The following is an 11,988-nucleotide window of genomic DNA, read 5'->3' as shown; positions in this document are numbered from 1 at the left end:
AACAATTCTGCAGCCACATTGCGCTAAAAAAGGCTGTTGTCTTACTTTGGCCGCAAGAACGCGCTGACTTAAAGCAGCTAGCTAATCGATAGACGTTTTGAGAACGTCCTCAGGCTCACTACCACTGGTGACTTTTTTGAACGACATTGCAGAATTGTATATTAATCAAGAAGGTAAACTACGTCACGACTTTTTTGATAGGATTGCGGGATCGTTTCCGCTTCGCGAAGAAACGTCATCAAATCATGTTTGGAACTTAACGTTGCAGTCTTTAAATTGTTTGGCGGTGATGCCACTTGAGTGGTCTCTCGTGATCGCGTCGATGTCTCAGATATAGAGTCCTTAAAAAAGGACAAAGCTTCCCATGTTCAGTCGGATATATTTAGGTATATCGTACTAAGACTGAGATACAGGCTGTTACATCGTTTGATTCGCAATAACGAAAAACATTCGCAGATTTTGTTCAAGTTCTCTCGGTCGATTTTAATGTCGTCAAAAACGAGGATCTTGTGCATGTCTGACTCTAGTTCTTCCACAGGCTCAATCTCTTCTGGATCAGCTATCGTGGAGGCATCAAAACATTTGTTTCCAACTTTGTGAAGCTTGTTGTACTTGTTCTGATGAGGATTTAGCATATAAGTGACCACTCGATCGTGCTTGATAATGTTATTCAGAAGCATATTAATGAGGAGATTGGTTTTGCCACGGCCTTTCGGACCCACGATTAAGTAATGACAATCTGGCATAATTAATGATGCGGATGCTCTTTTGTTTTTTCTTTGTGTCGAAATGAATAATGTTCATTTTCTATATATACAGTTGCCAGCAAAATATCGTACACATTGTTTTGGTACTCTGATTGGATCGGAAAGTTCAGTAAATCAAGATGATCAAGTCAATCGCTCTTTGGATCTCATGCAGGGTCATCTAAACATGAGCGGTTACAGTCTCAGTAAATTCAAAGATGTGAGTTATCCATCTCGAGATACCAATGCTGTGCAATGGTCCCACGTGAATGTACTCGCGCACACCCAAGTATCACTGGCAGGTGGAACGATGACTGGAAATCACAATATGGGTGGAATGAGCTTGTACGGACTTTCTTCAGCAACAGCGTGGTTTTCTTAACCCGTGAGAGCCTCAGATCTCGAGATATCTCTGGCTGGCAAATACGATAAAACAAGTGGTACGATCAGTGGCAATGATGTAGTGACTGGAGTGTTTTCCGTAGCAGGTCAACGGATGAGCGATAGGTCGATATCCTCTCGAACGTCTGGAACCACTGCTCAGAATCCAAGACGTGTAGGAATGTACAGTGAACACAACAGGAGAGCGGCTAAGGTGCATCACTTTGGAACTTCAGATCGTTTCATCTGGATTGATAGACATGCTAACGGAAATTAAACAACCATCATAGTTCGAACGGTAGAGTGATTTCTTCATCAATAACTTCAGTTACTACGATTTGATGGATGTCAATGATAGGCAAATTATTCTGTACAGAACGACAACGATGCACAACCAGAAGATGGATGGACTTCCTATCATGTGGCCCATCACCGATAACACTCTAGCAATTTCTTATTCTAGGCTCAACTCATTTGGAGTCACTAAATTTACCCAAGACAAAAGGAACCATGACAAGAGTGATTACCGTGTCGGGAAACACCATTAAGGGTCTTCCCACGACAATTCCGTCGAGCGACGATACCGCGGCGAGCTATGAGAATGTAAAAAGTTATTCAGTTAACAAAGGAGAAGATCTTACCAGTAACGTGTTTTCGGCTGATTACTGATTATCCTTCCGTACTCGACAAATAGGCCACTCCCAAACGGTATGTGAATAAACAACGCGTCAAAAATAAGAATGGTCACATTCCCGTGTTCCCTGCAGCGACTGGAAATCGATGTGGATTTTCTGTCTCGGTGTCGTCGGAATACGATGCCTCTCACATGGCTTATCTCTTGTACGCTCAGCACAAAGTGTCGACTAATACCGCTAACGAGTGGGAGACGACCGGAGTGACTTCTAATGTTTGGATACAGGTGCAATTTCCCATCCCAATCTCGATCTGGAAATTTCAGTTGCGTGGACGTGGGACAGGCACACAAATTGTGCTCACTTGGAGAATCGATGGCATTAAATCTGATGCAACTATCGATGTTTTGTATAATAGAACTACGACGATCGGAAATAATCTACTGCAATTCACGACGACGATCACTGACACCAATTACATAGCTTTAAATTTTTGGGACTGATGGCAGAACCCACCAATCCTGGCTTGCCTTATTTTCAAATATTTATTTTGGATAATTAAATATGGATCATGGATGAAATCGTGCGTATCGCTGTGGAGCTATACCAGTTGTTGTTCGACGACATTTACAGACAGGATGTGTCTTACGCTAACAGTAATCAGTACATGCTCCAGCAGCCTACGGGAGTACACGAAGTGCTGAACGAAAAATGAAATGCGGGTAAATCCTTCTTGGAAGAGTCATACGAACCATGGAAGCATCACGACATGAAACGGTTTCATCTGTCTGTAAGACACATGCAACAGGAACGGCTCAGAGAGGCTATCAATCGTTCCTGGACGGTCTTTAAATTTTGTAATTATAGAAAGTCAGTATGGTAAATCAAAATAATTGAGCGTTTCGTCCATGATATTATTCACAAATTACATCCAGACATCGTAGACGCCATCGTGAAAACAGACTATGTCAAACAATGACGATTTGGTTGAAAGGAAGACAACGAGGCACACAAACAAGTCATGACTGCATCGACAAAAGGTTTTGCAACAAGTGAGACTTGATTATGAAGACGTGGACACGATTATAACAGCGATGGCGCTGGATGAAGGTTATGCTGGCGAAGGAAGCGACGACGAAGCACGTACGGAGCCATTTCATGTTCGAAAATACTTAGAAGCTCTATTTTACAGGCATGTGTACCATCATCGTAAAAAGATCACGGTGAACCCTCTAGCTGAGGGGTATCGTTATCTCGAAAGCATCACGATACCGAAATATGAGTTGGAATTTCGACTTGCAGCCTCGGCACTGCATGACATGCCTCAAGGTAACTTTAAAGCCTATCATTCAGCGGAAGATATTCTCAAAAAACATCATCGTGATTTGTAGACAACTTATGGGTCAAAATATGTGAAAATGAGCTGGCCCAACTCTGAGATATTTTTCAAAGCATTGATGATGGTTATGATAGAGTATAAAAACGTCATCCTCAACGCAGACAAACTCGAACTTGTCTTTTATCATCTTTATAGGTATCCCTATCAGCTGGATACTGTTGTGGATGCGCTCAGCACGCTTGCCTCTTACGTCTATGTGGAAAAGATCGACCCGAAGGTGTCTCAAGAGATAGTGGAAATCTGATGACGATTAGTCAAGTGACACCCATAGATACTGGTCTAGAGTTAAGTGCTGGTGACACAGTAACCTTTGAGATACTCGACGTTGTTCGTGTGAGACGATTTAGCGTTGAAAGTATATGTCCTTCTTACATGAGCACCTGTCCTCGACTTTAACCACATCGGCGCTAACTTGTCGGTAGAACAGCGTAGCGAACTAGAATTATATTATCGCTATTACTATCGGAGAGCCTACAGCAACAGACATGGATAACGACGTTATAAAAGTACCTGAGATTCATTGTGATGATCCCTCTTGCTTGATTCATCTCCACGAGAGGGATGTTTAATCCGGATTTTGATCGGAGCTGGACTAGCCATGCAAACTCGGATGAAACGTCTCAAGCCAAGACTGAAGGTCAAAAACAAAATGTGCATGCTATGCTGTCCTATCAGAAAATGCTCAGTAAAATCCCTCTGACATGTCCTGGTTGATTCACGAGATGTGGACTGTTGACGACGTCATCGTTGACATGGTAGGAAATCAGGGTGGGCTAACGCAACGATTCGAAAAGGTATACAACCAAATTATAAGACATAATTCTATAAAAGATGTCTGACGGCGACGAAATTTTTGTCACCGACGTTATCTTGCATCTTCCCGAAGCGCTCCATGAAGACATCGCTCGGTGTTACGAAATAATGTTCCTGTAACAATCGAGCCGACACTGACTAAAGTGCATGGAGCAGCGCATGGAAAGGCAGTACGCACGCGAGATAAATGTTCCGAGATATCTCGCAACAGCGTTGTGAAAATTTGAACATCTGATCAGACAGCGCTAAATGCGATGTATGAGTGAGAAGAAGAGAAAAAAACGCTTAAAAAGATCATCAAATATATCTTAGATTAACAGATAAAATAATGAAAACATAGCTTCTGAAATATGGTTTTTTTTCTGCTATCCGTCTGGCCTTATCTCCCAGCTGCACAGTCAATTATCCGACTTATCTCCGTTGAGATTAATGACATAGGATCCGATAGGAACTACTCTACGATGAGTTTCAAACACAAAACGATGACGGTATATCGTTGCTCTAACTCCATGGACAAACACATGAACGATGGAGTAACCAGTAGTGTTAAACCTCAACAAGTGCCTGATTTTCGTGCCTAGGTTACTCACCTCTCCTTCCATTTTAGATTCATAACGTCTACGCACGGGATGCACTTTCCATGTCATGCTTAATCTTGGTAAGAAACTCGTTGAGTAGCGCTGAATAATTTTGAGGTTTCTGATTAGTTCTAGCTTTTCTCGTAATAATATTAATCGCCCTGAAGTTTCGTCCACCACATCGCTGACACACCTGGAGCTGACCTCGAAGACCTTCCTGTCACCCAAAGCAAGATTTCATCTCTCGACTTCCACGTTTGGTCAGAGCATAATGCTGTTCGCAGCATAACACTCTCTCATACATGACTTGTAACACTTTTACGTGTTGCCCTGAGGTAACCAAACACACCTTTCAGTCCCAGCTGAGGCATTGTGCTATGTAATAGATTAAATATTTGGCTATACAACAAGCAATTAAAGAGATAACAAAATGAACAAGCAATTAAAGAAATGAGCATCGGGACTATATTATATAGCATGTCTATCATTGCAAAGATAGATTAATATTTTGTCCAGTATCAATGAAATCTGGTCAAGGAAAAGAGTTTATCCTTCAACATCACATTGCCCGTCGACTCAGGATCATCACTTGATCGATCTATGGTACTGAAGTGTCATATTCCTGATAGAATGCCGCTCTGCATGAGCTGATCGGACGAGTCAGAAGAGACGTCAAGTCGATGCCAAGACATCGCAAGCTAATCAACGAGTACAAAGAACTAGCGCGACGGGAAATACTCACAACGAAACAGAACCTGAAGCAACTGCAAGATAAGTACAAAGCACTTACGGGAAAAGCCTTCCAAACTTCTTTGACTTCAGCGTGAAACTCTGAATCGACCGAGTCGAGCTGATATCGAGAAAGAACTACCCAAAATCGATCTACAAGCTCTTCAACGACAACATGATCACATCACACATCTTCCTCCTCCACGACGCGTCGTAAAAGAATACGAAGCTGCTAACAAATGACTTTTTTACGATCATCCCCATATCCTTCAGCGCGGAGTTGACAAAGAACTGATGATACGCATTCGATAAACTACCGCCAAAATAGAAAATAACGCACACACTGCCATCAAACTTGGAATAGCTTTCGACATTCATCGGGTCAAGGAACACAAGAGCATTGTCGTGTGGATCAGAGCCAAATCTCTCATCGTATATGGCAGTGATGATTTCAGTCACATCGTCGATATTTTCCCTGGTCATTTATCCAGTGTTGCATCAATGATTATCAAAAGTCAGGGTCAGCATTTTTCTTCGCTAGAATCAGTTCTGTCTCGTTTCAAACTTCTAACTTCACTCCGCTTTGTGGAAGCAAGAAAGTTCCGCTACCCAACCAAATTCTTGCAATCAAAGACTGTATCAATGTCAAAAAACAACTATGACTACTGCCGCGTGTGGGCTGTCATCTCAGCGTTACATTTCGCCGAGGACAATGCCAACTCGAAGTAATCATAGCCATATGTTTCAGCTGTAAGGTCTCCTTTATAATTGAGCACTCTGGCAAAGGAATACATTTCAAAAACTCTGTCTAAGAATAGGTGAGAGGGGGATGTCCATATATGTAGACTACATATGTTAACAGATTCATTTTAGTATCCAGTATGCCCATTTGTACTTGAAAAGTCGTCTTGTAAATGATATGAATAATCAACTGCAGAATTCCGACAACACTAATTTCTAGATGTTTCTAGTGGTTTAAAAAGCGATTAAAGTTTGCAAATGTATATAACGGCTTCAAAACCAATCAGGTTATCATACATTGATACACACATACCCACTTCAATTTGCTAAAGTAAAACGGTCCAAGTTCATGAAAAGGGAAAAATGACATTAACGTCATGTGATCGAAATATTCATAGAAATTTAATAATATTTTTGTGTTTGGGGATGGGTAAACAGTTTCTGTTCGCCAAGGTTTCACATCCTGAATGTAATATGCAAACATCACATACGCTTAGCTGTTTGATTGATTTGTTTTAATGGTATCATTTTCCTTTTCATGGATTATATTATAGCGAAGAAATTGTGTTCTAATTTCAATTTGCAAGGAACCACCTAAGCAATGGAAAGATGGATATAGTTTACTCAGCTAGTAAACAATGTAGAATTTTACTCATGTAGTAAAATGAATTCACTCAATGCAAACAAAAAGGGACAGATATACAAATCATCTTTACAGTTCTGAAAGATACAATGGGTTTTACTTTATTTCAGCTCCACGGCTGCTACAGTTCATCTTCACAGCTACTACGGTTAATTCTTATATTTGGCTTTACATCTTGCATCACGTCGACCTCGATCACTCCGATAACCTTGAACGCTCGATCACGCTGGTCACTATATACACTCTAGCCACTCTGGACACTCCAGACACTCTAGATTCGCAGACACTCCAGACACTCTGGACAGCTCAATACAGCTCTAGACACTCTGGACAGCTGAAAATATATCCAATACTGTGTACTATACATGGCACGGGCATAAAAACGTAATGACGTTATACAAGGTGAGTTTTACAGATGACATTATCAGTACAATAATTGCAAAACAATAGGTTCAGAAATAAACCTAACCCTGCTCGATAAGAATCCTTAAAAATGTAGCCTTATATTACTAATATAAAATCCCATGCTAAGTCGGAAACAAGAATAGAAATATGTGCATTATACTGCGTAAACCTTAGCTACATATAAAATATACAAGAAATTAATAAACGTACATGCCTCTACACCTGAAGATGTGCAAGTCCTTAAAGTAAACCGCTGACTCACAAGACCATCTGTAATGTAAAGAGTTTAATCTACGGTAAGGTATTTATACACAGATATAGCCTGTGCACTGAAGGCATTTGGTTCTTCCCATCGAGAGCACATCGCACTTGTAGCATAGGATGAACCAAACTCACTATTTCGAAATACAACACAGTATACCTAAACCACCCTTGGGTATCGTTGTACACAAAAAAATGAAACCCAAGTATATGTATTTAATAAATAAAATAATTTATACAATTCCGTGACATTGGACATGTTGTAACTTAGATTCACACCGTTGACATTCTTCTAACAATGCTTGAGAGAAACGTGATGTCTATGCCATCATTCTGTCAGCAGTAGAAGTGATAACAAGACTTGTTTAAGATGACAACTACCTTGCCATTTTGATTGTTACATCTGCACTATGTTCAAACAGTTTGTGCTACACCATGTTATAGTTTGTGTCAGAACCTTTTGGGCAATATAAGCGCACATGTAGTAGAAATATCCATAAATTGAATTTCAAGGCAGACATTCTAGAGTTTAGCTTATAATATTCTCGCAATATCCAGTTTGTTTGTATACCCGTAGCGACTTTAGAAACAGAAGGCATCAATAATATAAAAATTCCACAAAACTTAGTCATTTCATTCGTTGATTTATAAGTTCAGACCTGAGGGGGTTCCAAACATAGTCGCCATATATGTTTGCGCCACTGTTTTCACGTGTATACAAAAATTACTCCTAGTTATTTGTTGAATTTGTTCTAGAAATATTACAAGAAATTGCAAATATTACACTCAGATGATACAGTTTTTACTGAAATAGGCTATTCGAGAAAGCAGAAACGGACATTGCGTTTGTTTGTTTATACCGGTAGCTTCCATTAAAGTTAAAATGCCAGTAATTTGATAGTGTTCGGAACTCCTTGACGAAAATTAGGTTATAAATTATAAATAATGAATGAAATGTCTACGTTTTGTGCATTTTTTATTTCCTTGGTTGATTTCGTTTTTAAAATAGGACGTACAAACAAATAGGATTGTACGCACATACTATAGTATCATTTTAGTGTGTGGTGATAATTACCTATTGCACGAAGTGTTTAGAACGCACAAGGACTATGTTCAAGAAGCAAATACAATATGTTAATGATAAACTATGTAATGGCCATATTTTACTCAGGATGAATAACATGCCACACAAAACCTGTAACCAAAACTGAATATCAATATGACAATCTGTTTACAGGCAGTAGGTTAAAAAAAAAAGATTTCAAAGATGAACAACAGTGGACACAAGAACTGAACCATGCTCTGATTTTTCATTTGCGATAACAAGTCTTTTAGCGAATACCTGTTTAGGAGAATTGATGATAATATTTCTATGATGACCGTCATCATGGTGTTGCTGAATTTTAAACCGGGACCATTCCAAGATCATCTGCAGATCATAAGATGCATTTCTTTAAAAACACTATGTGATATGACCACCTGTTCAGGATAAACATGAAGTAAAATATTTTCAAGCTGGCAGGTAGTGTGCCCACTCTGGATTTAAATCAACAAGATTTTGTCTATTAAATCAGCCAAATGTTTTGACATGTCTTTTTGACAAAACTCTAAATAGCTCTAATTATATGTCTGTATGAGTAAAGATACAATTATTTTCAAGTTGGTCGCCATAGAAGGAATATTTAATGCTAGATATGCATCTTGTATATTTGAGACTGTATGTAAGTTATAAGACGTCTTTAACCGAATCCTCCAAACCAATATTTAAAAGGAATAGTGATAGCAAAATTGTTACGATGATTGCTATGTTAAATGTTAGATAGGTACATTTTACTTTTTTGTATAGTCGACTATCTACATGTCCTAACAAATATTGTTAAGAACACCCCATGCCGATATAACTAGCCATTCAGGAGTGTTGGTAGCAGGATTGCACAATGGTTGCCATCTCGTATGCTTCGTCCAAGTAGTAATAATAATAATAATGAAGACTTTGTATCGCGCCTAATCTTTAGAAGCTCTAAGCGCTTTACAACTTTAGACAACACCTATAAGATAAGAAACATAATAATATTATTACAAAAACAAACAACATGAAATTAGAAAAACATTAAAAAATAAAAAAACATGCTGAGAATATTTCAGGTAGGAAACATTATTAGGTCTTTAAGTTTGTTCTTGCTGTCGAAATAAGTGAGTTTTGAGAGCCCTCTTGAATGTGATAACTGTGTCTTTGTATCTAAGTTCAGTGGGCAATTCATTCCATGTTGCTGGGCCCTAGTATGCAAAAGAACGCTGTCCATATGACTTTGTTATCATACTTGGAATAATGAGCATACGATTGTCAGAGGAGGAGCGTAAGTATCTTGCCGATGTGTACACATGAGTGAGGTCAGATAGGTATGTTGGACTAGAGTCAGACATTGAAATGTAGCACAGAGAACAAATTTTGTGTTTGATTCTGGATCGAATAGATAGCCAGTGTAGGGTACAGAGCAGCGGGGAGGTGTGCTCTGATCGTGGTACTCTAAGTATGATCCGAGCAGCTGTGTTTTGAATTTTTTGAAGTTTCTGGAGTAGATATTGAGATGAACCAGACATAATTGAGTTAACAATAGTTCAGTCTTGAAAGTACTAATGAACACACAAGTGTTTTAATGGCATCAACTGAAAGATATTTCCGAATTGAGCTGATGCGTCTCAGCTCAAGATATGCAGCCTTGCATATGTTCATGGCATGTTGGTGCAATGTGAGAGTACTGTCCAGAGTAACACCTAGGTTTCGTACTGATTGTGTGAATTTAATGCTGGCGTTGCTGATATTTATTGTTTTAGGTAAAGGATGTGAATGGGAAAGTCTTTGTGTTGTGATTAGAATGGCCTAAGTTTTATCATCATTCATCTGCAGCAGCCTGTTACAAATCATCCATGATTTCACATTAGAAATGTACCTCTCTACACCTTGTATGGTAGCATCATCTTCAATTGGGTGGCTAGATTTGTATATTTGCGTGTCATCAACGTACAATTGATGAGACACTGGATGATAATCTATGACACTTGAGAGCGACTGATTGTACAGAATGAAGAGAAAAGGTCCAAGAACACACCCCTATGGAACACCACAACATAGATCAACTGGGTTGGAGTGTGTTCCATTTGCAGATACAATTTGTGTCCTGTTGGCCAAGTAGGACGTTAACCACAGTAAAGCTGTATCATGAATGCCAAATACATGCTGGAGACGGTGAAGTAATATATCTTGGTCTATTTTGTCAAATGCTGCAGACAAATCAAGGAGGGTGAGAACTGTAATATTTCCGCTATCCAATGCAGAGAGAATGTCATTAACTACTTTTAAAAGAGTAGTTTCAGTACTGTGGCAAGGGCGATATGCAGATTGTACATTGCTAAAAAGACTTTGAATTTAGATGAGATACAAGTTGGGATAGAACAACCTTTTCTAAGATTTTTGAAACGAATGGGAGATTAGAAACTGGGCGGTAGTTCTTTAAATCATTATGGTCTAGTGTTGGTTTCTTTAGCAGAGGCTTTACAATGGCAGTTTTGAAAAATGATGGGAATTCCTCAGATGAGAGAGAGGTATTAATAACATCAGTTAGTGAAGGCAATACTGGGTCTAAGCACTCAAGCAGGAGTGATGTTGGAATTGGATCAAGTTCACATGACTTTGGTGTACTCTTCATCACGATTGTACGTACGAAATCCGTAGAGACAGGTTCATATGCTGCTAATGTTTGCCGCTCAAATTCTGTATCCCAGCTGTATGGTGACGACGAGTCAATTGAAATTGTGGTGTCAAGATAATCTCTAATGGTTTGTACTTTGTCACGGAAAACATTTGTAAACATGTCCGGAAGGTCGACTGGAGAGAAGGTAGTTGGAAGTGGTGTTGAACTTTCCATGATCTTAGTAGTGTAGTGGGCTGATTTCGCTGCTTGGACTATATTTGTGACGTTCTTCTTAGCGACTTCATAGATTTGCTTATGAATAGTGAGTCTGGTGGAAAGCCAGAGCCTCTCAGCTTTACGACGGTCTCTTCTAGCAGTGCGAAGCTGGTCCCTAACACTGCTATACCATGGAGAACACTTTTAATTGATACTCTGCACTTGGTAGCTGGGGCATGTTTGTCAAGTAATGAACGCAGACAGTTATCGAGTTGTTCTGCGGTAGGAGGTAAGCAAGTTGTTAGGTTAGCTTGGATGACTTGCATTAATTTGGTTATATTTATCATACGGAGGTTTCTCTTAGTAGCAGATAAAGGTGGAGGGTTAGGGACTGATACGTCAAGATGGCATATAATGCAGAGGTGATCTGATGCAAGGTCATGGGATACCAGGGAGGACCGTAGAATGTTATCATCCGGTCTATGAAGAATCCAGTCTGAAATGTGACCATGCCAAACAATGCCAAACATATACTACTGCATCTCCATCGGTGGATGGAGATATACTCTTCACATAAGTTCTTCTTGTTTTATTATGATTGAGATATAATGGATTGAATTAACACGATGAGACAAACCTCCCCAAAATTAGTCGTAATTTTACATGTACTATCTTACCCTGCTGTTTACCTACTAAACTAAACACATTTCTCTTCTTACCTTGAATAAAAGACAATTGTGTGAATTTTCGAA

The sequence above is a fragment of the Sinohyriopsis cumingii genome, chromosome 7 (assembly GCF_028554795.1).
Source record: "Sinohyriopsis cumingii isolate HCF-2022 chromosome 7, ASM2855479v2, whole genome shotgun sequence".
Lineage (NCBI taxonomy): Eukaryota > Metazoa > Mollusca > Bivalvia > Unionida > Unionidae > Sinohyriopsis > Sinohyriopsis cumingii.
Note: the sequence above shows the minus strand (reverse complement) of the source record.